Source organism: Balaenoptera borealis (genome assembly GCF_965194805.1).
Source record: "Balaenoptera borealis genome assembly, chromosome: 4".
In the NCBI taxonomy this organism is placed as follows: Eukaryota; Metazoa; Chordata; class Mammalia; order Artiodactyla; family Balaenopteridae; genus Balaenoptera; species Balaenoptera borealis.
In genome coordinates, this window is record NC_138861.1 from 108,511,139 (window position 1) to 108,538,797 (window position 27,659).

General features: G+C 38.0%; 1 protein-coding gene across 1 annotated transcript in view; it reads left to right on the forward strand.

Moving 5' to 3' along the window:
* Window positions 1–27,145, forward strand: part of LOC309627512 (uncharacterized protein) — a 254,459-nt gene extending 227,314 nt beyond the window's left edge. Inside the window, exon 5 of the mRNA XM_082389550.1 lies at window positions 646–27,145. The gene's annotated coding sequence lies outside the window, so the exon portion shown is untranslated. The remainder of the gene's footprint in view (window positions 1–645) is intronic.
* The last annotated feature ends 514 nt before the right edge of the window (window positions 27,146–27,659 follow it).

The following is a 27,659-nucleotide window of genomic DNA, read 5'->3' on the forward strand; positions in this document are numbered from 1 at the left end:
TTATTGAGCACTTGCTATGCTCTGGGAGCTGCACAAATCATATCACTGAAACCACACACAAAGCACTTGAGGGAAATATTTTTATTTACCTTTTCCTGAAGATGTATGTATTGAGGCTTATGGATGTTAAATAACTTGATCCAGGTTGGAAGTTATGAAGTCCAGATTTAACTCAGATCTCGATGACTCTATAGTCTATGCTTTTAGCTGTTATTCTATACCAACCTTCATGTTCTGTGACCCCAAATGAAACACTTTCAATGTCCAACTAATCTTCTTTCACAATCTTTTCCAAATATTATTATGGTAGTCTTTTGAAATTCTTGTCAAAATAGTGGATGGGTTTTTGCTAAGAGGCACATTGCACACAATGAACCTGCCCATGAGTGCTACGTTCCTTGAATAGATGGCTCACTCTCTCTCTGTAATTTTTGTGTCACTTGTCAGTCTATCTAATTGAATTCTAAGCTCCTTAGAAAAGATTAGAAGTGATATCCACATACTGTATCCCCACCTAGTTCATTTTTAGGGCACAGGTTAAAGTAAAAAAGTGACTATGTTATAATATGAAGGTTAGCTTATTATGTCGTACATCGCAATGTTCAGTTTTGTAATTCAGAATCTTTTATTCTTTTTCCTTGGCAGCAGAAACAATTGATTCAGAAAATGGAAACTGGAGCTTCTGGGTTGTGAGAGGATTTAGAAAGTCCCCTAATCCAGACTTTTCATTTTGGAGGTGAGCCGATGGAGGCCCAGATCAGGGAAGTAACTGATGTTGAAGAGCTATGGATTTTAAGTGGTTCAAATTCTCATATTTCACATGTTCCATTATCGTGTATCTAAGAATGGTGACAATTAGAACTGGGGAGAAGGAATACTGGATCCTGCCCTCCCCACCTGCTATTTGATGCTGGGCAAGACACTTCATGCTCTGATGGTCATTCAGCTTTTCTAGAAAATGGAGAGCAATGTCTAGTGTTGAGGTGGCCATAAAGGCTTATCAGGCTGGATGTTCTCTTTATAGAGGTTGGCACTATATTCTACACAATGGAGAACAAACCATAAAAGACTTATTAGTCTTTACTTTTGAGGAGTTTCATGAGGATTTTCGTGTTGAACACACACACACACAACACAAAAACAAACACTTCATGAAGCCAAACACAACACACTAATTTTATGCTGAAAGACATGAAAATGATAACGCATGTTGTATAAATTCAGAGGAGTAAAGATCATTAGAGGTGGCATTATCAGGCCAGTCTTATGATCAAAACAAATCATTGAAATAGTCACTGAAGGACCACACAGGAAGAGTGAGGCCTGTGGTCCAAACAAAAAGACCAGAAGAGGCAAACGTGGAGGAGGGGGAATGAGCACAGGCAGGAAAGGGAGAAGCAGGAGATCACGTGATTGGTGTGAAAACCGATTGTGAGGATGGTGACTAAAATTTTTAGAAAGAAACATTGACTTTGGTGCTTGCATTCAACAAATATTGATGGAGTTCTTACTACGTGCAGGACCCTGTGCTAAGCTGCAAGATACAGAATTGAGCAGACAAAGTCCTTGTCTCTATGGCACTTCCACTCTAGAAGGGGGACCAGTAGTTAAAAACGATTAAAAATTAGATATGATGAGCATTGTGAAGGGAAAGTCCCCAAAACTGGGAGTAAAAATAGAGACCTACTCAAGCTGTTCTCTTTAATATCTTCCACATAAGGCACCCTCTTCTTTGCCTACATGTTCTTTAAGACTCAGAGATGGCCAAGGCCCTGCAGACCTGTATAGCTCTTGAGATACAGCTATTTAATGACATCTTTTTTCTTTTATTATATTGTGAACTCATAGAGACCAGGGATAATACATTACTTATGCTTATACCCCCAACCCCCAATCCAGAGTTTCATATACACTAGGTAGAGTGAGGTAATGAAGTATCATCTTTCCTCCTCCATGAAGGGCACATTACCATCCACAGCTTTTCTCTAAGTGGACTCTGCTGTGATAGTGATAGTTCCACTGCTTTTATGAACTAGCAAAGTAGGATGAATTCATATAAGGGCCATCCTTCTGTGTCCCAATGCTATGTGTACATTGTTGTTTAACAATTCTGTGCAGAAAATATTACTTGATCAAGCAGGCAAACACATGCTCAGTTTGAAAAAAGAGCAATAGTTTGATGCATGCTTAGATGTTTGCGGCTGCCTCATGCAGTAACATCATCAACTGCAAAAAGGTTTAGAGGAGCAGGAGGTACCTAAGAGTTATCAATTATTGTTTTGGAATGTTGCATTGCCATTCCTCCTTTATCTAGCTCAAAGTTAGGTTTTCAGTGAGGAGTGGATGGAATTTCAGAGGAGGATTAAGTAAGTCATATTAAAATGACAAAATGGGTAAATAGAACACAATGTGGAATGAAAAGTAAATTGGATTTAGGCAAACACTTTTATACAGCCTTACCATCCAACCCTATCCAACCGCTTCAGATTCCTATGGTGGCTGCCGTGCACGGTTCGATTACATGTTGCCACTCAAGGGCATTTGATGTTTTCTCTCTCTGGAAATTCATTTGCATTTAAATGATTTGAAATAATCATAAAAGCCAAGTGCTATGAAGTTTGAAATTAGTTACTGTCTATAAATTGCGATGCCATTAAAAGATGATTGTGGAGAGCTTTGCTGTCTCAAATGTAGGCAGATTAAAATCTAACAAAGTACACCTTGTTACAAACCTGTAAAGAATGATGGGATATAGAGTTAATTTGATTTATTCTCCTACCAGTGCCTATAAACTTGATGCACTTGAGTTTATTCTTAAAGTAACAAATTTTTCATCTGGCCTATATCTGTCCTCTTTAAACCTATGAATATTTTATAGAACTTGCTAGATTTCATTCTTATTCTTTATGTAAAAATGAAATGAGGAGAACTGAATTGCATTTTCTTTTTTTTTTTTTTAACATCTTTATTGGAGTATAATTGCTTTACAATGGTGTGTTAGTTTCTGCTGTATAACAAAGTGAATCAGCTATATGTATACATATACCCCTATACCCCCTCCCTCTTGCATCTCCCTCCCACCCTCCCTATCCCACCCCTCTATGTGGACACAAAGCACCAAAGCACTGAGCTGATCTCCCTGTGCTATGTGGTTGCTTCCCACTAGCTACCTATTTTACCTTTGGTAGTGTATATATGTCCATGACACTCTCTCAGTTCGTCCCAGCTTACCCTTCCCTATCCCCGTGTCTTCAAGTCCATTCGCTATGTCTGTGTCTTTATGCCTGTCCTACCCCTAGGTTCTTCAGAACCACTTTTTTGTTTTAGATTCCATATATATGTGTTAACATATGGTATTTGTTTTTCTCTTTCTGACCTGCTTCACTCTGTATGACAGTCTCTAGGTCCATCCACCTCACTGCATTTTCTTTTTAAACCAGAGGATATGGGTAATATGTTCTGGAAGAGAAGCTTGGAAACATGAAGTTGCATGTTTGAAGGTCTCAGTCAGAGTTATCTCCAATATAGAAACTCCTAGTCTAGTCATCCTGGAAGATCCATGTAGCAGTATCTCAGTGGCTAAAAGTGTAAGCTCAGAAGTCAGATATTTTGGTTTCAAATGGCAATTCTGAGTATCATTGGCTGTGTGGCTCTGGGTAAGTTCCTTGATCTTTCTGCTTCCAAACTGGGAATAATAACAGCAACATCTATATTACAGGATTATGAGGAGAGTAGAAAGAAAAAGCACATAAGCATTTAGTATGGTGCCTAGGACCTGGTAAGTATTTAGTAAGTGTTAGCTGTTATCTTTTACAAAGCATGTTCGAGATGCTCCATTCTTGACTTTGTTTGCCAGTCTCAATGCTTGAGACAGTTTTCACGTCAAATTATTTGATGCTTGTTGCAACAAGAAGGAAGGAGTATGTTCCCTGCCTTTGAATCAGGCCTCTTGATTTTTGACCAGTAGAATACAGAGGAAATGACACCATGCCAGTTTCTGGGTGCAAGCTGGAAGAAACTGGCATTTTCCACTTCCTTGATCTTGGAATGCTCATTCTTGGAAAACAGTCACCATGCTATGAGGAAGCTCATGTCCCCAGGGAGAAGCCCATTTGCAGAGAAATTAATAACTAGCTATGTTAGTATCCTAGGGCTCCCAGGTGGCTTAAACAACAGAAATATATTGTCTGACAGTTCTGTAGGCCAAAAGTCTGAGACCAAGGTGTTGGTCTGACCTTGAGACCAACAAGAAATCAGGGTTGATTCATTCTTAGGTCTATAGGGGAAACATCTGTTTCAGTCCTCTTTTCTTGCTTTGTAGATGTACATTTTCTCCCTGTGTCTTCATAGACTTCCCTCTGTCAAAATTTCCCCTTATAAGGATACTACTCTTATTGGATTAGAGTCTGCCCTTATGACCTTGTTTTAACTTGATTACCTCTGTAAAGATGCTATTTCCAAATAAGATCACCATCTGAGGTACTGAGGGTTAGGATTTCAACATATGAAGTTGGGGAGGAGGACAATTGAACCTATAACACAAGCACTAACTTTGCTAGTCATGTGCATGTGCTATCTTTGAAGTGGATCTTTCAGCTCCCATTATACTACCTAAGCCCCACACAAATTGCTGATTCATGAATAAAATAAGTGAATGTTGTTGTTTTAAGCCGCTACGTTTGGTGTGGGTGGTTCTGTAGCTGTAGATAACCAAAAAGATGTTCTTCCTTGGACTACACAACTGTCATTGATTTTTGTGACACAGTCTAAAGAGTTTGCCTCCAACTGATCCTGTGTTCAGTTGACAAATTTTATTCCTTTGTTTGGTTAACTCATTTTATTCCTGGCTGCCTTAGGTAGGATTTGTAATCCAGTCTGGCTCCCAAGAGCCAAACCCTAGCCCTGTACATATAGGGTTAAACTCCACAAGCTGCATATAGGTTGTGTATAGATAGGAAAACTATACAACCTGACCATATAACCCTTTACTCCAAAGAGTAGAATGCGGACCCCTGGCCATGATCCAAAAGTATCTCTAAAGTTACTTAAGTATATAATGTGGCTTATGACAAGGGAATGGCAATGAGAGAACTCTTGAAGAAGACAGGCTAGAGAATCAAAGAAGAAGTGAGATTCAGACAAATATTGCAAAATAAGTCATTGATTCTTTTGACCTTTGTCCACTAAGTGTCTACTAAAGCCTGTTCACATAACTATTCTGACCAATATACTCCCTCAAAGGTGACCTCCAATGATATCAGCATGGAGTCTCTTCAACTCCATTCTCGACAATTTCTTACCATCTTTCTTGTTTGTTTCTTATCAATTATTTTTCCATTTAAATATTGTCCTTGGGGGAACCAGGCCACGTGTTTTTGTCCCCAAGCAGGAGTAAAGATAGTCTCTCAAACCTAAGGCAACCAGAATTGAGAGCATCAAATGGCAAATCTGGCCACCACCTTTAAAGAGTACCAGGGTGGAAGCTGAGCAGACCCAGATCATATATCAAGTTCAAAAGATAGGACCAGAGTTAAACTGGAAGAAAAAAAGCTAGGGGCTGATTGCTTCTCTACTCTCTCTGGTTTTCACTGTCATCCAATCAATTTTCTTTCCCAGAGTAGATGCTGAAGGAAGATGGGAAAATACAATTATCTTGGAGGACCTGGGCCCAGGGTTTCGTGCAGAGGAAATCCTGGTACTTCCATATACAGACACCTTGATCATTGATCCCTTGTGGCCTCTGAGTTCTGGTTCAGCTGCAGGAGATGTCACAGAGACGCTGTAAGATTGAAGACTACAGACAGGTTTAACACACTTTGTAGAGCAACTCAAAGAACAGTTGCTGATTGGAAGGTGTACCTTTGAAACTTTGAAAATTTTTTTGCAAAAACAAAAGCATGTATTCTTAAACTCAAAGGCTGGAGTCATTGTGGGAACAAAATAATTAAGTGACTCACAAGGTTAGTGCTCTGTATGATGACCAACACCACAGAGAATGCAGTGATTTTCTGGTGGTGCTGGTCACGTTAGGACAACAAACCAGATTGTCCAAATCTAAAACCTCCTCTTTACAATGAGCAAGCTTACTCTATGATGCAAAAATCTTCACTATAACCTTTTCCTAAAATGATATATTCTTAGTTCAAACAACCATTTTTTATACGTTTGCATAGCATTTTTTACTCAGTGTTTTATTTTATTTAGGTGATCTCCCAATTTAAGATGCAACAATTGCTCCTGTACCTGAAGAGCAAAAAAGTTCTCCATTTTAATTTGATAGCTTTGGGCTTTAAATTTCATTATGAGAACCAGACTCCACGTATTTCCATGTCAGCAGATGGAATGATTATACTCAGTAAAACTACTACACTCCTATAGATTTTCCTTAAACTCAGACTTGCCAACTTGTGTGAGATGGAGTAAGCCTGGGCATAAAACAGAAGTGAATCAGTGATCGTGTACCCTTTCTTTAAGAACTCAACAGAATAAAATGTTTATTTTTGATAATACACAATGCTCATTTCCACTCAACAGAGAGCTAGTGCCATATAAATGTGCAGAGGGACAAAGAGGATAGTTTGAAGATGACCTTGTGGCACTGACCTCAAAGGGAATGAAACAAGAGCTGAAACATCAATTGTCTACTGAGTAGTTAGCCCTTCCTCTATTAAATATTTATTTGTGGTATTTGTAGACCTGTGGTCAGGACCAGAAGATTAAATCATCTGAGTTACAGTCAGGGCTGTGATTATGTATAGGCTATACATGATTGTATAATTTGAATTCCCCACCTCAAAATCAAATCAAATCAAATCAAAGCAATACACAACCCCCAGATAGCTTCACCCTTGTCCTCCACCAGAGGGAAATGTTTATTTACTGGCAAAACAAGACAGACTAGAATAAGTGCTTTAAAAGTGGTATTGAAAAATCCATGAATAAATGAAATCAATGTGAGTAAGCCTTATAAGAGGTAGAGAAATTTACCCACAGCTTGGAAGTAGAGGATTAATTTTGACACTAAGCACCTGGACAATAAACTTCTCCAGAAGATGACACGCTCCTGGGGGCAAGGCTTATGACAACTTTACTTTGGTTTCTAATATATAGCACTGTGTCTGGTTTGTGGTAATTGTTTATATCAGTAATGGTGTTTTTGGCTGCAACTGTCAGAAGACTCAATTTAACTGACTTAAACAGTAGGGCGCATATATTAGCTCATGTCTATGGACAGTGTGGCTCCAAGGATGGTTATTCAATGTCTCAGCAATTTCATCACATACCCAGGTTCTTTCCATCTTTCAATTTTACCATCTTCATTACTTTGACTTTGTCCTTGACTGGAAGCCTGCATGGTCACTTTCAGTGGAAAAATAAGGACTATTTATTCCTACTCTTTATGTCTGAATTATGGAACTTTCATGGAAGACCCTCCAGAAAACCTGTACTCTATAATTCATTGACTAAAATTGGATCATAGACCTCCCTCAAACCAATCATTGTTTATGGGAAAATACTGCTGTGTTTGGGTAAAAATAAATCAGGATTTGCCTCTGAGTCACATTGGGACAGGGTGAAACAAAATCAGATGTTCTTGTTGGGTAGGCAACCAACAGTGTTTGACACATTGTTCAACATATATTAAATTGAATTGAGATGGAGTAGAAAAGTCTAGACAGGAAGTTCAACATTAGCAAAGATAAAGGGTACTCCATTGTTATCTTTTCTGAACTCTTTCCATAGCTCCTTCTCTGTCTTCAGTCTCTTCCCCTCCAGAATCTTCCCCAAATACTTCGAGTGATCTTTCTAAAATTCTGAATATGTTGATCTCTTGCTTTCAATAATATAGTTAAATAATGTTAAAGGTTTTGAACTTAAGGTTTTCATTTTTAGTTCAGTGTCCTTTTCTACAAACTGTGATGCTTCCTTTATCTATTTTTATATTTTTATAGGAGAACCATAGCATGATGTCTTATTCTATTCTGGATGCTGTAACAAAAAATCATAAACTGGCTGGCTTATAAACAACATATTTGTTTCTCACAGTTTTGGAGTCTGGGAAGTCCAAGATCAAGGCACTGGCAGATTTAGTGTCTAGTTAAAGCCTGCTTCCTGGTTCATAGATGACCATCTTCTCACTGTGTCCTCACATAGCAGAAGGGGTGGGAGAGCTCGTTGGGATCTATTTTACAAAGGAACAAATTCCATGCATGACCTAATCACCTCCAAAATCCCTACCTCCTAATACTATCACATTGGGTATTAGGTACTCAATATATACATTTTGCAGGACACAAACACTCAGACTGTAGCACATGTAAAACTGCAAGAGGAAACAACATGAGTTTTGGCATCAAGCTGCAGTATAATATACACAAAATTAGACCCGATATAGTTAAACAGTTATAAACTGTACATTACTTCCAAGTGGGCGCATAAATTGTATGACATAGGAAGGTACATACATTGAGAAGATGGTACATTTGTTGTTGGTTTAGAGTCCAAACATAAGGAGACTCAACTCTCCAAAGTGATTTTAAAATCTATCCCATCATCCTATCACAGCGGGAAGAGAATATGGTTACTGGAGGAGAACAGTGCTGATCTCCACAGAGCCAAGACAGACATAGTAAGTTTCAGGAAGAAGATGAGAGCTGTAGGATCGGACATCCAGCCATTCCCAGGGCTAATGAGTCAAGATTAAAAATATATATAATCCCTTTATTTTGAAATAATTACTGATTCACAAAGGTAATACAGAAAAGACCCAGATTTCCCATGGTAACACCATATATAATCATAGCATAATATCAAAACTAATAATCTGATATTAGTGCTACATGTGCATATAGTTTTATGTCATTTATGTTGTTCCATGTATCAACAGTTCTTTCCTTTATAGTACTGAGTAATACTCATGGTGTCTTAGTCTGCTCAGGCTGCTATAATATAATAGTATAAACTGGGTGGCTTAAATAACAGGAATTTATTTCTCACAGTTACGTAAGCTAAGAAGTCCAAAATCAAGGTGTTGGCCTATACGGTGTCTGGTGAGAGTTCTCTTCCTGGTTTGCAGATGGATGCCTCCTTGCTGAATCTTCATAGGGCAGGGAAAAGAAGCAAGTCTCTCATTCTTCTTAAAAGGGAAATAATCCCATCATAAGGGATCTACCTTTGTGACCTAATTACCTCCCTAAGGCTGAATCTTCAAATACCATCACATTGGCGATTAGGGTTTCAACATATGAATCTGGAGGGGATACAAATATTCAGTCCATAGCACATGGTATAGATATACCAGGCTTAACCATTCACCTATTGAAAAAAATTTTGGTTGTTTCCAGTTTGGGGCTATTATAAATAAAGATTCTATGAACAATCATTTACAGGGTCTTTGTTTAGATATGAGTTTGCATTTCTCTAGGATAAATGTCATGTGTGCAATTGCTGGATCATAGGAATGATGTACATTTAGTATTTTTAGAAATTGTAAGCTGTTTTCAAGAGTGACTGTATTATTTTACATTAGCACCAGAAATGTATAAAAGGTCTACTTTCTCTGCCTGCTCACCAGCACTTAGTAGTGTCACTATATTTTTTATTTCAGTTATTCTAGTAGGTGTGTAGTGATATCTCATTATGATCTTAATTTACATTTCCCAAATGACTAGTGATGCTGAACATCTTTATGTGATTATTTTTCTTGTGTCTCTTCTCTGATAAAGACATGTCTTCTGCCCATTTTCTAATTGGATAATTTGTTTTCTTCATTTGAGCTTTGAGAGTTATTTACATATTCTATATATAAGTCCATTGTCAGATATGTGGTTTGCAAATATTTTTTCCAGTCTGTAGCTTGACTTTTTATTCTCTTAACAGAATTTTTACTGAGCAAACATTTCTAATTTTGATGAAGTTCACTTTATAAATGTTTTAAAGTAGATTCTGCTTTTGGTGTCATGTCTAAGAACTTTTCACCAAACACTAGGTCACAGATTTTCCCATATAATATCTTCTAAATTTTTTATTGTTTTATGTTTTACATTTAAATCTGTGGTCCATTTTGAGTTGGCTTTATAAAAGGTATGAGTTATAGTTCAAAAGTATTTATTTATTTATTTTGCTTATGAATGTACAATTGTTCCTTCTGTTAAAAAGTCTATCCTTCCTCCATTGAATTGCTTTTGCATCTTGCATTTGTGATTACTTTTAATATATTTAGGATATTAATAGTCTGTCACACAAAATGAGTATTAAAAGTCATTTGGCTGTACTTGTGAGATGCTATTTCTAGCTTTTTTGTTCTGTTGTATTGATCTAAATGTCAGTCTCTCCATAAATACCACACAATCTTGATTACTATAGTTATATAATGTCTTGAAATCGAGTAGAGTGATTAATCCTATTTTATTTTTTCTTCAGAATTGTTGTAGCTATTCTAGCTCTTTTGCCATTCCACATAAATGTAAAACTAATCTTGTCTCTATCTATAAAAAACCTTGCTGTTGTCTTTATAAGAATTATGTTAAACCTGTGCATCATTTTGAGGAGAACTGACATCTTCACTATGTTGTCTTTTAATCCATGAGCACAATATGCATCTCCATTTATATAAAACTTCATTGATTTTTTTATCAGCATTTTTTAGTTTTCAGCATACAAGTCCAGCACATAGTTTGCTAGATTTACACACAAGTATTTTATTTTTGATTGTACTTAGCAGAAGAAATAAGAAAAATTACATCTACTCACTCCATCTTCCCAGAAGTGGAAGTCCTCAAATATTACTCTTTGAGAAAACATATAGGGAGCATATCAGACTGAAAAAACAATGTATAAAAGCAATAAATGGACTTCCAGCACGGATGGCACTAAACTGTGTTGGAAAACAGCAGCATGGGGCATTTTAGAGATAATCTCAGCTGTTCAAGCCTGCATAAAATGTGTGTGTGTGTGTGTGTGTGTGTGTGTGTGTGTGTATGTGTGTATATGAAATGAGTCATTTCTTCATTACTTAGTATAATAGTTGAATGCCAAAATGTCTGACATTGTGTTCTTCTACCTGCAGTTCAACTTTACATCTCCTCCAGCCAAGCCAGGAAAACTTTCTCTTCCTTTTGAATTTTGGCTAGATTGTTTTTACTTGCTTTGACCACTAGAATGTGGCAATAGTGATGTCTTGCTAATTCCAAGCCCAAGCCTAAAGAAATCTTATTTTTGATCTTTCTGTTGGACTCCATGACCAGTATGTGAACAAGCCTAGCTGAGGCCATCTTAGTCCAGCCAGCTCCCAGCTAAACCAACAGATGATTGCTTTCCCATGAGCAATACCAGCTGTGTAGGGTGACATAAGGAATTGCTCTAATGAAGATGTACTGTAGAGATACAGCAAATAGAATAGAGAGGTGGTGGCATGGACAAAGTTAGAGATAGAGAAATTGATGGGAAATAACAGAATACACAGAAACTGATTTTTGTGTGTATGAGAAATTGGTATAGAGTAACAGCAGGCCTTTGAAATCCCTGGGGAAAGAGGGACAATTCAGAAAATGGTAATGAGGCAAATGACTACTCATTTAGAAACCACAGTCAAATCCATCTATCATGCCATCCTTTAAATAGAATTTCAGATGGATTTAAAGTATGAATCTAAAAAGAGAAAAAAAAATCAAAATCTACATCATGAGGATGTGGATATATATAAATAACTATATCTATATCTAATCTCCCCAGTCCTGGACGGGGTAAGATTCTTCATAGCAGGGCAGAAATCCAAGGAATCATGAAAGCAGACATCACAAGCTAATGTTGCCTGACTCAAATTCTGCCCACAGATGCATTCAGCTTGGCCAGAAGAATTTCAACATAGAAGGAAAGAAAGAGAGGGAGAGAGGGAGAGATGGAGGAAGGAAGGAGATAAAAGAATTGAACTGGAAGACCCAAAGGCAAGCCGTTTCTCCTTTGTCTCAGTAACAAAATATTAGGTGGTCTTACATATAGTCCTTTTACACATTTCTGTTACTGGCCTGGTTCTGAAGGCATTTAAGTTTATGCAGCCCACTCCCCAAGAACAAAGAAATAGATGAAAATATTTTAGTTCAAACAATGTGTGTATATGTATAAAAATAATATGATAAAGGTAAAAGATAGCACTAAGTAAAATATCTTTAACATGAATGACAAACTGAGTGTTAATATATCCTAAATATATAAAGAGTACTTACAAATACATTTGAAAAAGACAAAAACCTCAGTACAAAAGTGGGCAAAAAACATGAAAAGATAAATGAAATATATACAGGGCAAATAACATAAGCAAATACATTTCCTATCACAAGAAATCTAAGATGTGGGTAAAGTGCGATAATCATTTGCCTATAATTTTAGCAAAGGTTGAAATATTGATGATTTCCAATACTGGCAAGAGCAAAGAAAAACAGGTATCTCCAGATATTGTTGATGGAGTTATATTTGTATAATTCTTCTATATACAATTTGACAATGTATGTTACAATACAAAATATGCATATCCTCTGACTCAAAAATTCTACTTCAAAAATTCTTATTTAATCAACAAATATATATTGAGATTGTGTTATATGCCAGATACTATAGACACTAAAGATAAAAAGATGAACAAGATTTTTAAGGCTCTCTTCTTCACATGGAGTTTCCATTTTAATGGGAACTTATCCTAAGTAGAAGATTAGACAAATATATAGGTATAGGGTATTTTTTCATGTAGTTGATGATAGCTAAAAATTAGAACTCGAATGCCAGAGATATAAATTAGATAAATTAATTATTGCACATTCCAGAAAAGCACACCCTGAAACCATTTAAAAGGTGAGAGCAGGGCTATATGAATTGACATAGAAAATATTCATGATATATTGCTAAGGGAGAATGCAGATTATAGAACTGTACAGCATAACCTATCTATCACTTGAAATGAATTATACATAAATATTATATTAGTGACCTCTAGATGGTATAATTATGGACAGTTTCAATTTCCTCTTTTTCCTTATGTGCAGTCTCTATAATAAAAATAATTACATGTGTTAAATTTCAAAGTGAAAACTTCATTCTACTAAAATTACTCTCCTATAATAAATCATCCACTTCTTTCCTGTAACACAAGGTCTTCCTATTTGAAATATGCCAGGTACTCAGGTGGCAGTGTGCAATGTGGTTGTAACAGAGAGAAGATGTGGTGTGTGCTCCCACCAGGCCCGAGATAGGCTAGAAGTGATGTAAACAGCTGTCAGGGATAGATGACACCTGAGTTAGTTGTAGTAGCTGGCATCAGAGCCTGCAAATTGGAGTAGGGCAAAATTTCAAGGCTGATAGAAAAATCTTTCATGTAGGAGGCAGAGAGCTCTGATCCTCTGAATGACAATGCCAAAAATCAGCAGTCCAGAAGCCCAACAGTTCCAGGAGGGTCTCATAACATTTGAGAATTTTCAGGCTAGAGAGGATTTTGGAAAGGAATAAGCTCAATGATTTGGCTTTAACATTAAAGAACCTTTGACTCAGTGAAAGGGGAGGGTGAAAAAGTCATGGGGATAAACCATGAATTAGTATCATGAACTTTATTTGACTTAGTATAGTTCATGTTCCCCTGAAAATTGTCATGACTTTATTATTTCCCACTACACAGGGAAAAAAAAAATGACAGTGGGTAGGAGAATTGTTTAAGGCCCCAAAAATAGCAAGAGGAGAGAGGAATTGATTTCCAGCCTCTCTACTCCCAAAACTGGTACCCTTTAATCCACTTCACACCACCTCGGTTATTAGGGGCACAGCCAGGAGATGGCCATGTTGACTCCCAATCCAGGGCTCCTCTGAAAACCTACTGCTTTCACTATAGGAGCTTTAGACCCATGCAGTCATCTCTGCTCTCTCATGGGACATTCTATATTTATTAAAATTACCTCTCATTCCAAGTCCCAGGAGCTCCCCGTCTCAGCACTGGATTGGAGGGTCACACTCTCTCTGATACTGGGAATCAGTTGACCCTGTTAGGGGCATGCGTTCTCAAGGGGTGCTACAGCCAGGTTGCTGAGGAAAGGATCTTGTCCTTAGTGTCATCCCCTGTCCCTTTCTCTGGACACCCTGCCTCAGACAGTCAGGGCTCAGCCAGAATTAGAGCTCCAATGGGGTCCTCCAGACATGATTCTGGTTTTGTCAGTTTAGGACAGAGTTTCTCAGACTTGGCACTAATAACATTTGGACTGGATAATTCACTGTTGTAGAGGGTTGCCCTGTGCATTGTAAGGAGTTTAGTAACATCCCTGTCCTCTGCCCATTAGATGCCAGTAGTACCTTCTCCCAAATCATGACCATCGAAAATGTCTCCAGATATTTCCTCTGGAGGCAAGTCTCTCCCAGTTGAGAACCACTGGTTTACGGAAATGTCCTCACTCTTTCTCTTCCCTAAACACCCTCAAGAAAACTAAATGAAAACCTAGGAAGGAGAATCTCCGAGATAGCTTTTAGATTAGACTCATTGCCAGATGTGCATTAGATCTAGATCTGTCTCCAATGTGCGTATGGAGGTCAACAAAAAAAAATGAAGATTTTACCTAATTCAGTGAGGTGATTCTTCCTCCTTTCCACTTTTTAGGATGTCTTTACCCATCCTGCCGTTCATCTGCCTCTTGATATTTTCGTTACTGAGTTTTTACATGAAGAATTCCTTTGTTTAGCATTTTAAATTCCTCTAGTTCTTAATTCCTAGATTCCTTTCAATCCTTTTCTTATCCTTTTCTGTTATCCCCTTTCCTCTGTTATCCCAGTCTTTCTTTGTCATGCTTCTTTATAAAGACAAGATGTTGGCTTTGACTCTATGACCCTTTAATTGTTACATGATCTTGAACAATTTGCACACTCTCTCTGAGACTTGCTTATTCATCTGTGAAGTTGGGGGAGTCTTGTCTGCTTCTATTACCTTACTAGATTGTATTAAGGGTTAGATGGTATAATAGATGTGAAAGTGCTTTGCAAAAAAAAAAGTGACATATTTTATTAATATTATCATTATTATGATGGATTGCTGACATCATTTAAATTACAGACGGGACAGTTGAGCTTCTTATCTTGTGGTCCCAGCTTATCTCTTCAGCCTTACATGGCATAGGGAAGGCACAGTGACTGGGAGTTTGGAGGTCTGCCTTCATGACTGACACTCACCCTGCCTTGGTCACATCACTTCTTTGAACTTTAGGTTTCTCATTTAGCTCAACCAGAGGATTTGACTGGCTGTCCTGATGTCCCCTCTTTCTCCCTTGCAGACTAATTTGTAGGATGAAGTATCACTTTGAGGGCAGATTTTAAAGTAACTGGCCCCTTCAACCTTAGTTCCCATTAAAATACGTTGAGATTTTTATGAGATGAGGAAGTAAGGTAAAAGGACCATCCACTTAGCACAAGCTTTCAGGAGTTTCTACAAGATTACCTGGGAAGTATATAGAAGCCCACCTGGAGAGTAGGTAGGAGGTGTGCCCATTATAATTCCACTAAACTCTTAGGATGTAAGAGCAGGAGGTGTGGTACTGGCTGGGCTGAGGTCAAGTTAGTGGTAAGAGTTTAAAACTTAATCCTCTAGCCTAGCACTGTCCAAAAGAACTTTCTGAGATGATAGGAATATTCTAATAGACACTTTCCATTAAAAAAACCCAGCTTTATTGAAGTATAATTGATATATCAAAAAACGTACACTTAATGCATACTATTGGATGAGTTTGGATATATACATATAGTTGTGATACCATCACCACAATCAAGGTATTAAACATGTCCATCACCTCCAAAAATTTCCTGTGTCACTTTTTTTTTCTCTCTCTTTTTTTCTTTGCAATAAGAACACAAGATAAGATCTACCCTTTTAAGAAATTTTTAAGTACATGATATCATATTGTTTATTATAGACTCTATATTATGCATCAGATCTCTAGAACTTATTTATCTTGCATAAGTAAAACTTTATACATATTGAGCAATAGCTCCCAATTTTCCTATCTTCTTGGCATCTGGAAACCCTCATTCTATACTCTGCTTCTATAAGTTTGGCTAGTTTAGGTAACTCATATAAGTGGACTCATGCAGAATTTGTCTTTTTGTCACAGGCTTATTTCACTTAGAATAATATCTTCCATATTCATTCATGTTGCTGCAAATGGTAGGATTCCATTCTTTTTTAAGGCTGAGTAATATTCCATTATAGGTATCTATCAAAGTTCCTTTACCCATTCATCTGCTGAAGGGCATTTTCAGGGTTGTTTCACATCTTGGCTATTGCAGCCACTAGACACATGTGATGCTTAGCATTTGAAATGTGACTGGTGTGACTGAAGAACTGGATTTTTTATTGTATTGAATTTTAATTAATTTAAATTTAAATAGTCACACCATGGTGGCTAGTGGCTACTTTATTGGTCCGCACTGCATTCACCTTCTTGGATGCCAGGGACCAAAGGCAGCAGGGATGTAGTACTCAATGAATGAGGAGGATGCTGTCAATGCTGATACTAAAGGTTTGTTGGTACTTGTGTCAGTTAGAGAAAGTGAGGCAATGCCCACTGACAAAGAGCTCCTAAATTTCTCATGGAAAAGAAAATTGCTACAGAAAAGTATACTTCCCTACTGCAGTAACACTTATTTGTATCTCCTTGTATATACTCCCAATGATATATCAAGTCTATAAATGAAAAAAAAATCAAATCAATCTGATCCATCCCATCAGTCTGAAAGGAAGGAGTAGGGGGGCATTAGGGCATTTGCCCTAATCTGGTTGAGCCAGAAAGAAACCTGGAGCTCAAAGAAGGGAAATGACCAGCAAGTGTAGGTCACAAATTCATGGCTTCAAACTCCCAGGCAGTGAGTTTTCCCTTATTATCCCTAACTTCAAATGTCAAAATCAGAATGTTATATAGACAGATATGCACCATCTTTGGTAGAAGCAGTGTCAGCTCCCGATATTAAATACATTTATCTTCTGGAATTTAAGGCTATGAAAAAAGAGGGGAAAATATAACTCAAAAAATTGTGTGTGGGAGGTAAGAAATTGGATGGAAAAAGCAAAAACTTTGAGATCTCTTTAGGATATGCTCATTCATATTCTCAATAAGATTTGAGGGGATATCAAATCAATACAGAAACAATGATGATCATGAAATGAGATGATTTAAAACCAGAACCTTTTAGAAAGTTGAGAGACATAATTTCTTGAGGAAAAAAGTGATGGAGACAGTGGATAGAATTGGTTTCTGCAGGAAAAGTAAACACATCAGTATTTGAGAAGTTGATTCAAATATATTTTCATTACTCAAGAAAAATAATAAAAATATGACAAAAGAGAAAATCAGTGATAAGTAGAATAAGATGAGAAATGAAAGAAATACTAAAATAAGGCTGAATAATTAATGTTCAAATCAGAAAGTCTCAGCCATCAAATTAATGTTATAAGGCTCATAACTAGAATCCTTAGATATGGCCTTGTGGCAGTCACAGTGAAAAGGATAAAGAAACAAGAATCTGTAATTCAGCCAGGCAAAAAATATAGGACCATACCTACACTGGCAAAAGGTTTCATGTTTCCATTGAATTTCTCTTCCATGGTACTACTGGTGAAATACCTTTCAAATGATTCAAGCATGATACTACCTATTTAAACACCTTCTATTTCTTCCCAACATCATTAGAATAAATTGCAAATGCATTGCATGTTTTCAGAGTAATAAATTCAAAGTCAAAAATCCCCAAGCATTTTTATAGTGAATTTCCAACTCTTAAGAAATCTATAAGTTATGACTTATATAAATTATCTCAAATCAGGGTGTTTTATGAGGCAAACATAGCCTTGTGAAATTGTGAAAGACAGTCCAGAAAATAAAATTCCAGTCCAATTCCACTGATGGACATAGAGATTCAAATTTACCAAAAAAAAAAAAAAAAAAAACCCAAAGTGGCAAGTAAAATCTATCACAGTATTTTCAGGAATAATGCCTATTATTTACTTGAGGGATAAATTAATATTAAGAAATAAATTGACAAATTTTTCACAATTCTTTGCACATAATAAAGCAAGCTCATATTTAATGAACACTTACTATGTATCAGGTGTTATTCTAAATGTTACTAAATTTTCAGAACATCCTTTAAATGTATGTTTAATTGTCACCATTTTACAGAAAATGAAGACACAGAAAGGTGAAGAAATTTGTCCAGAGTCATACAGATAAGAGAGTCAGAGTCAGGATTTGAGTGCAGGCAGCCCAGTCCTAAAATCTAAATTCTCAGTGCCTGCACAGCAGAAAGGGCACATGGTGAATACTTGTTGACTGAAATTGTACTATTTCTGCTCAGAATATCCATTGCTACATGCCAACTCATCCCAAAAGGTACTTTCTTAAAATAAAATCCATTTATTGTGACTCACAGCTTTCTGTGGGTCGCCTGGGCACCTCCCTCTCGGTATCTGCCTTGCATTTGTAGTGAGACTGAAGCTGAAGGTGTGGCCCAGCTGGATACCCAGTGGCTTCTTTACTCATATGTCTAGGGTCCTGATGCTTCTTGGCCTCTTCACCAGGCTTGGGCTTCTCAAAGCATGGTGGTTGACAGGTAGTTTCACTTTTACATGGGCACCAGCTCCCTGGAAGCAAGAAGTGGAAGCTTCTAGGTCAATTGATGGCAACCAGAACTGACACAGCATCACTTCCAAGACATCCTGTTGGATAAGCAGGGTTTTTCTGAATTCAAGAAGGCATAGAGGACAGAGGAAACAGGCTCCCCTCTAGATGGGGAGTAGCAAGGGCACATTGCAGAAGGGAGTGTGTGACTTGCCACAACTAGTATTCTTATTAAAAATACATTCACCTGATGGAAAAGCAAAGAATGATGTATGAGATGATACTCCATAAAAGAGAAGACTTCTTCCTTCCAATTTTGTCCTCATCCACCTAATTTTCCCCAGTTCTTTCCAACTGGAAACCACTTTTACTAGTTTAAGTGTCCTTCTAGATCCTTTATGAATATATAAGCAAAAGCAAATGTACGTTCTTATTCTCTCTGGTTCTTACACTAAACGGGGGCACTTTATACACTGTTTAGCATCTTATACTTTGGAAAACTACCTATATTAATACATACAAAGAGAGAAAAAGGGACGGAAGGGAGGAAAGGTAGGAGGAAGGTAAGGAAGACAGAGAAAGAAGAGGGGGAAGAAGGAAAGATAGAGATAGAGTATATATTTTAGATACTACATACCAACAAAAACATGGAGAGCACACACTAAATTATTAATAGTGGTTATCTCTCTGTGGAAGGATTAATGCTATTTTTTCTCTTTACTTTTCTCCATTTTCTAAATTTCTTATGATAAACATATACTACACTTGTGATAAAAATGTTTTTAGTACCAAAACCACATGGTTCAGTTTTTATGCTGGTCTGTATTTTTTGTTATTGTCTGCTTATTTCTGAGAAATTGACCTCCAACCACGGTATAGATGAACAAAGAAGACCTGGGAAGCTTCCTTTGTGAATTTCTCAAACAACTGTGTCTGCTTACACAAGTGTGCCAGGCCACTTACCTTTCCTTATTTTTCCCTTTGTACATAATACCCTTGGTCAAGCTGCTGTTGTGTCATGTGACCTTCTATTGAATCCATAATCTAATAGATCATAAAATCTTACCTCATTGTTATGAATATAATCATTGAGTTGTACATCTGCCGTGTGTGATGGAAAGCGCTGTGCTGTATGTTAGGTGTATGGAGGATTCACAGACGATGAAGAACACATATACATCCACTGGGTTATAATTTGATAAGTGTCAAATTAGCAGCCTAAAGAGCCAGTTCAGGATCACAAAAGCAAGACCTATGAATGTTGCCTGTGGAACTTCAGAGCACAGTTTGCATAGTGGGTGCTATTTGAACTTGATTATAAAACAACCCATTTTTTAGAAAGATAGGCTAAGGCAGTCTGGGAAGGAGGTGTGGGAATTGCTGAGGACCCCAGAGAAGCAGCTGTATGGGTGAAGTGGTGGAGAGAGGTGCTGGAAATACAGACCGGGATCCAAGGACAGAAAGGGTGGTAGCCAAACTGAGAAGTTAGATGTTCTCCTGTGAGCACTAGAGGGGCTGCCAAGGGGAATGTGACCGTGTGCCAGGCACCAGATATGTCTTTTCTGTATTGTAAATGCCTTTTCTGAAGAACGCAGTTTATTGATATTTGTCCTTGTAACAGGTACTTTCTGACTTCAAGGTAATAAATCTTTATTGAAAAGGTTTTCATTTAATTTGCACTCTCAGTGAACCCAAAAGAAGACATGTGTTCCCTGCTGTTTAAGTGAGGATGAAAGCACAGGGGTTAAGGCTGGGTCTGGACCCCTTAGTGTCTAGGCAGGAGAGAGTGGTCATAATCTTGATACCCTTCTAAGGGCCAATGATGGACATAATGCAACTTGCCCTGCTAAAAATACAAAAATAAATTAAAAATCACCCTGAATTGTAATTCCTTTTTTAATTTAACTTTTATTTTATATTGGACTATAGTTGATTTACAATGTTGTGTTAGTTTCAGCTGTACAGCAAAGTGATTCAGTTACACATAGACAAATATCCATTATTTTTCAGATTCTTTTCCCATATAGACCATTACAGAGTACTGAGTAGAGTTCCCCGTGCTACATAGTAGGTCTTTGTTGATTATCTATTTTTTATATAGTAGTGTGTATATGTTGATCCCAAACTCCTAATTTATCCCTCCCCCCACCTTTCCCCTTTGGTAACCATAAGTTTGTTTTCAAACTCTATGAGTCTGTTTCTATTTTGTAAATAAGTTCTTGGTATTTTCTCCCTCCACAGCTATGAGCCCTGTGAAGCTAGGAAGGGACTGTTGTTTTGTTCACTGTGGGCACTCAGCCCAGTGATGCTCAGCACAAGTGAATGGGCATGTCCTATGGAAAAGCAAGACTAAAAGGAGCATCCACAAAGGACTAATCACAGGAGGTGATACAGGCCACCCTGAGTTGTTACACTAATTTCCTCCCCCTTTGGTACCCATGGGGCGTGAGCATGGGGGATGCCAGCAACTGGAGCAATAGAGTCATAAACTGTGATACTGGTTCAGCGTTTAGTTAGAGAAGCCAGAATCATCAGGTTCTTACTTTTCTCCCTTCACTGGAAGCTAAATTTTCCCTGACAGCCAGCAGGGAAGGAGAGGAGGCTGCAAAGGGGCAAGAGTCCCGGTGAACATGGGACCATGCAGGACAGCTGCTCTGTGTATGTTTAATTTCTGTCCTTCAGGACCCACTGGAGTGAGAAGGGTGGCAGAAACTGCTTGAGTTCCCCTCAGTGTCTCACTAGCAAGTCGCTTTTCAAACAAGCAGCTGCCCTTAATTCTTCAGCTGGACCTGCACCCTCATTTTTTCTGAATCAGCAAAGCACTTTTTATTTAGGGATCTTAGAAGCAGCATGGAGGGACAGAGAGAACCCTTGTTTTGGACCCTGCTTTTGATATCTTGCTGTGCCATGTGCTTGCTCTGTGACCTTGGGAATATATTTATTTATTTGAGCTCATATTGATTTTATCACTAAAGAAAAGGTACTATCCACTGTGGAATTTTTGTGAGAACTAGCAGAAGCTATATGTAAATGACTGCTTAATTAATCTCATAACAATATGAGATGGCCTCCTATTATTAAGAGTCAGGCAGGGGTAAATTCAAACCCCATCTCTACCACTTAACCTCTGGGTAAGACTTTAGGGTAGTTCCTTAGCTTTTGGATACTTGGATGTCCTCTTTCTGAAAAATGATGTTTATCTTGCTTATTGGTTGTAAGAATTTGTGGAAATCTTGATGTCATACCTAGCACAGTTTCTGGTACCTGCAAGATGCTCAGATATGACTGCTTCTCTTTTAATTTCTCCGTGTTGTTGCCTTGTGCCTCTCCCATTCTTTAGACTGTAAAGACTCCTTGAAGGCTAGAACCACATTTACTTCTGGGCATCTTCAATACATTTATTTATTAAATAAGTAAACTATAATGATATGCTGAATAATTAGCTCAGCAATACTAGGAAGTTAAGAGAAATAAATCCATGGGTGGCTCCCTATAATATTCAGAATACAATTAAAATTCCCTATGTGGCACAAGACCCTCCTTGCTTGAGCCCTTGCATCTCACCTCCTGCTTGGCCCTTTCCTGCCTGTCTCATCACAGTACAGCCACCCTGGTCTCATGGTGTCCAGAAGTGGCCAACCTCTCAGACTCAGGACATTTGTGTTATTTCTTTTGCCTGGAATATTAATCCCAGGAATCTGTATATGGCTGATTCCTTCTTGTCCTTCAAAATATCCCATCTTATTGAAATTTTACTTCTTCAGGGAGATTTTCCCAGGCTAAGCTCTCTAAGTTAGGCATTTTCTCCAGTTTTCTTTTTCACACTAATTTGCTTCTTTCCTGTTACTTACCAGTATTTACATTTTAGCAGCACATATTATTGGGTTTTGTTGCCCAGAATTTTCTTGGTTCAGGAGAGTTTCAGTTCAGTTTTTGAGAGCCCATGAGCTTTAGGTGAAGTTGACTTTATCCCAGGGCTCCAGGGATTCAATGATTGTCTTAACCGAGGTCCAGGATTGCATGACCTAGATTAAGACAATCATCGAACCCTACCCCTCTCCTCTCTCTGGCTCGAATCAGGATAGTGTAGCCAAATGAAACTCAATTCTGGGCCATAAAATATTATTGGGCAAGTAGCTTTCTCTGTCTTGTGTACATAAATCAGGAAAGATATAGTGGCTAAAGTAGCCATCTTATAGTGAAGAAAGAGAAAGGGGGGGCTTCCCTGGTGGCGCAGTGGTTGAGAATCTGCCTGCTAATGCAGGGAACACGGGTTCGAGCCCTGGTCTGGGAGGATCCCACATGCCGCGGAGCAACTAGGCCCGTGAGCCACAATTACTGAGCCTGCGCGTCTGGAGCCTGTGCTCCGCAACAAGAGAGGCCGCGATAGTGAGAGGCCCGCGCACCGCGATGAAGAGTGGCCCCCACTTGCCGCAACTGGAGAAAGCCCTCGCACAGAAACGAAGACCCAACACAGCCATAAATAAATAACTAAATAAATAAATTTAAAAAAAAAAAAAAAAGAGAGAAAGGGGAGTGTGTGTGTGTGTGTGTGTGTGTTCAGGCATGTGTCTTCTTTATAATCATCACATGAGTACCTGGATCAATCTATACCTGAACTGGACCTCTGACAGGGTCTTCAGTTACATAGCCAATATATTTATTTTGCTCATCCAGTTCGAGTTGGGTTTTCTGTGATGTTATAAAAATCATCAAGATAGATACACTTGTTTAGTGTCTATCTTTAATCCTAAACTAAAGCTTTAGGAGGGAAGGAATTAGGTCTTATCCTTAATTATACCATTAGTGCCTAGTCTAGTACTAGTTACCAAATCGATTCTTAATAAATGTTTGTTGAATGCATAAAGATGATGTAGTGTCAAGCTTCAAGGGGGTTCCAATCTTTTCAGGTGTGATCTCAGTTGCTTAGACTGTTTGGTGTTTCAAAAAGGCCTGGAAGGGGTTGGGTTGTGTCTGACAATGGTGGCAAATGTGGGGCATTCAGAACACCAGTGTTTGCTTGCAGATTTTCACAAAGATTTTTGTACCTGGGAAGATTTAAATGGAGGCTGTGTGTCAAGGCAGTTCCTGAGCTCCCAGACTAAGACAGGAATGTCCAGCTTCACCAGAAGTCCTGCCTTTTCCTGCTGCTAAAATCACCCTGGGACTGCTAACACTGAGTCATAGAATCAGAATTTTCAAATTCAAATAAACCCTAGGGATTCTTTAGCTCTTATTTTACAGAGGCAGAAACGTATGCTCAAATAGTTTAAAAATTGGTCATTCAGTCCACCATACTTCACTCCACACCACAGTCCTTTATTGTCCCCCCCTTTCTTACATCTTTCCTTTCTTCCTTCCCTTCTTTCTTTCACATCAGATACCTTTATATATGACTTTTCTTTCCCTGCCAGCCATATTTGTAATATTGGGACTACACCTATGCTGGCAAATATAACATGATCTTTGTTCTTTAAGCAAAATCTATCAGAAGATGAAAACAAGGCAAAAGACCACTCTAACTTGTGATAATTATCGAAGACTTTTGAAACCCATTTGTAGGGCACCCTATTCAGTCTCCTGGCTGAGGTGAATGAGTTATGGTGACTGGTGGTCAGAGAGAAGGTTACGGAGGACTTTGAAGAGATAAAACACAAACTGAGTCCCTAACTTTGCCGCAGTTAGAGGTTACCAAAACAATAAGATTAAGGTTAAGGTGACTTCAATAATTCAACAAAGTAGTAGTATGGTTTATCAGATGGGTAGTGTGGAGAAATGAGGCTGTAGAGGCACATGGGGTGTTTGGAGAGAATGGATTTGCTGGTCTTACAGGAACTCCTGACATTTTCCCAAGGATGGGAGGTCTTTTGAGAGATTAGGAGCAGGGAAGAAGCATGGTCAGATGGGCACTATAGAGTGACTGCTCTAACTGCCCAGATTGATGGGTGAGTAGACTGATGACAGGGAGATGAGTTAGGAGGCTGTGTCATTAATCCAAGGTGGGGGCGGGGGGTGGTAAAGGCCTGCAAAGCTGTGAGAACACAGACTGCTAAGACAAGACGACCTGACACTGAGATGCGTCACTACCCTCCCCCTTCCCTCCTTTCCTCACCTTTAATGATTTCTGGATGTTCTGAGGTAGAACCTGGAAGATGGCATTTTAAGAAAAAAAAAATTACTTCACAGCCCAAGGTTCCAATTTGATTTATATTTTTTCCTACCAGAAGGAGATGAGAATGCAGTACATTCTTAAGAATGAATGATTCAACATGGTGCCTTTACAAAATGAAACTGAAGCGGCGGGAAGCCTCATTTGCAGCCGTAAGAATACAAAAGACACAAGAAGGCTGATTTGTGATTGTTGCTTTTTCTCAATAAAAATTAAACTGATTACAAAGAGCTGACAATGAGACAAAGCCTTGCAGAAGTAATGTTTCTGACATTTCGCTGAGTGTTTACCACAAATATTCAAATTTATCATTCTTGACATTCTTTAGAAAAATGCTGATAAAGTATTATTTTGGTCCTGCAATATTTGCTCTTATGCATTATATGCATGTATAATTGACAGAAAATTAAAAGATTTCTGAGCTCCTCATCATACTCATTTTTAAAATTAAGGGTTCTCATGAAAGATCATGGAATTAAGCCCAAAGAGTTTTACTTTGGATAATAAATGAATTTAAGGAATGAAAATACCTATTTTCTGTAGAAAAAAAAAAGCACCCATCATTAAAATCCTGGGTATTTTTTTGTATTGTTTTGGAATTTTTTTTGGTTAAGTCAAACTTTACAGAAGAATTGACAAAATAATACTAGGTAACATTTATATGGCCCTTAAAACCTTAGAGATATGATCTTATTTAAATATTTTAACAATTATATTGATATTATTAGTGTCTCATTTCACAGTAGGAAGCAAAATTCTGCTCACTGCCTGATCTCAGACAGGTTCCTAACCTCTCTGACCTTTCTTTATCTGTAGATGCACCTGATTGTTCCTGTGTCATGGGGCTAGTGTGAGGATTATGGAATCCACATAAAACACAGCACACCATGAGTTCATAGTGCTGTTGATATTATTATCTGTCACAACCACTATCTTCACACCAAGTCTGGTTTTTTGTTGTTGTTTTTTTTTAACATCTTTATTGGAGTATAATTGCTTTACAATGGTGTGTTAGTTTCGGCTTTTTAACAAAGTGAATCAGTTACACATATACATATGTCCCCATATCTCTTCTCTCTTGCATCTCCTTCCCTCTCACCCTCCCTATTCCGCCCCTCTAGGTGGTCACAAAGCACCAAACTGATCTCCCTGTGCTATGAGGCTGCTTCCCACTAGCTAACTATTTTACATTTGGTAGTGTATATATGTCCATGCCACTCTCTCACTTTATCCCAGCTTACCCTTCCCCCTCCCCGTATCCTCAACTCCATTCTCTAGTAGGTCTGCATCTTTATTCCCGTCTTTCCCCTAGGTTCTTCTAACCATTTTTTTCTCTCTCTCTCTCTTTTTTTTTTTTAGATTCCATATATATGTGCTAGCATACGGTATTTGTTTTTCTTTTTCTGACTTACTTCACTCTATGTGACAGTCTCTAGGTCCATCCACCTCACTACAAATAACTCAGTTTCGTTCCATTTTATGGCTGAGCAATATTCCATTGTATATATGTGACACATCTTCTTTTATATTCATCTGTTGATGGACACTTAGGTTGCTTCCATGTCCTGGCTATTGTAAAGAGAGCTGAAATGAACACTTTGGTACAAGACTCTTTTTGAATTATGGTTTTCTCAGGGTATATGCCCAGTAGTGGGATTGCTGGGTCGTATGGTAGTTCTATTTTTAGTTTTTTAAGGAACTTCCATACTGTTCTCCATAGTGGCTGTTTCAATTTACATTCCCAGCAACAGTGCAAGAGGGTTCCGTTTTCTCCACACTCTCTCCAGCATTTATCGTTTGTAGATTTTTTGATGAAGGACATTCTGACTGGTGTTAGATATCTCATTGTAGTTTTGATTTGTATTTCTCTAATGATTAATGATGTTGAACATTCTTTCATGTGTTTGTTGGCAATCTGTATTTCTTCTTTGGAGAAATGTGTATATAGGTCTTCTGCCCATTTTTAGATTGGGTTTTTTGTTTTCTTGATATTGAGCTGTATGAGTTGCTTGTATGTTTTGGAGATTAATCCTCTGTCAGTTGCTTCATTTGCAAATATTTTCTCCCATTCTGAGGGTTGTCTTTTCTTCTTGTTTATGGTTTCCTTTGCTGGGCAAAGCTGTTAAGTTTCATTTTGTCCCAATTGTTTATTTTTGTTTTTATTTCCATTTCTCTAGGAGGTGGGTCAAAAAGGACCTTGCTTTGATTTATGTCATAGAGTGTTCTGCCTATGTTTTCCTCTAAGAGTTTGATGGTGTCTGGCCTTACACTTAGGTCTTTAATCCATTTTGAGTTAAATTTTCTGTATGGTGTTAGGGAGTGTTCTAATTTCATTCTTTTACATGTAGCTGTCCAGTTTTCCCAGCACCACTTATTGAAGAAGCAGTCTTTTCTCCACTGTATATTCTTTCCTCCTTTATCAAAGATAAGGCGACCGTATGTGTGTGGGTTTATCTCTGGGCTTTCTATCTTGTTCCGTTGATCTACATTTCAGTTTTTGTGCCAGTACCATACTGTCTTGATTACTGTAGCTTTGTAGTATAGTGTGAAGTCAGGGGGCCTGATTCCTCCAGCTCTGTTTTTCTTTCTCAAGATTGCTTTGGTTATTTGGGGTCTTTTGTGTTTCTATACAAATTGTGAAATTTTTTGTTCTAGTTCTGTAAAAAATGCCAGTGGTAGTTTGACAGAGATTGCTTTGAATCTGTACATTGCTTTGGATAGTATAGTCATTTTCACAACGTTGATTCTTCCAATCCAAGAACATGGTATATCTCTCCATCTATTTGTATAATCTTTAATTTCTTTCATCAGTGTCTTACGATTTTCTGCCTACAGGTCTTTTGTTTCCTTAAGTAGGT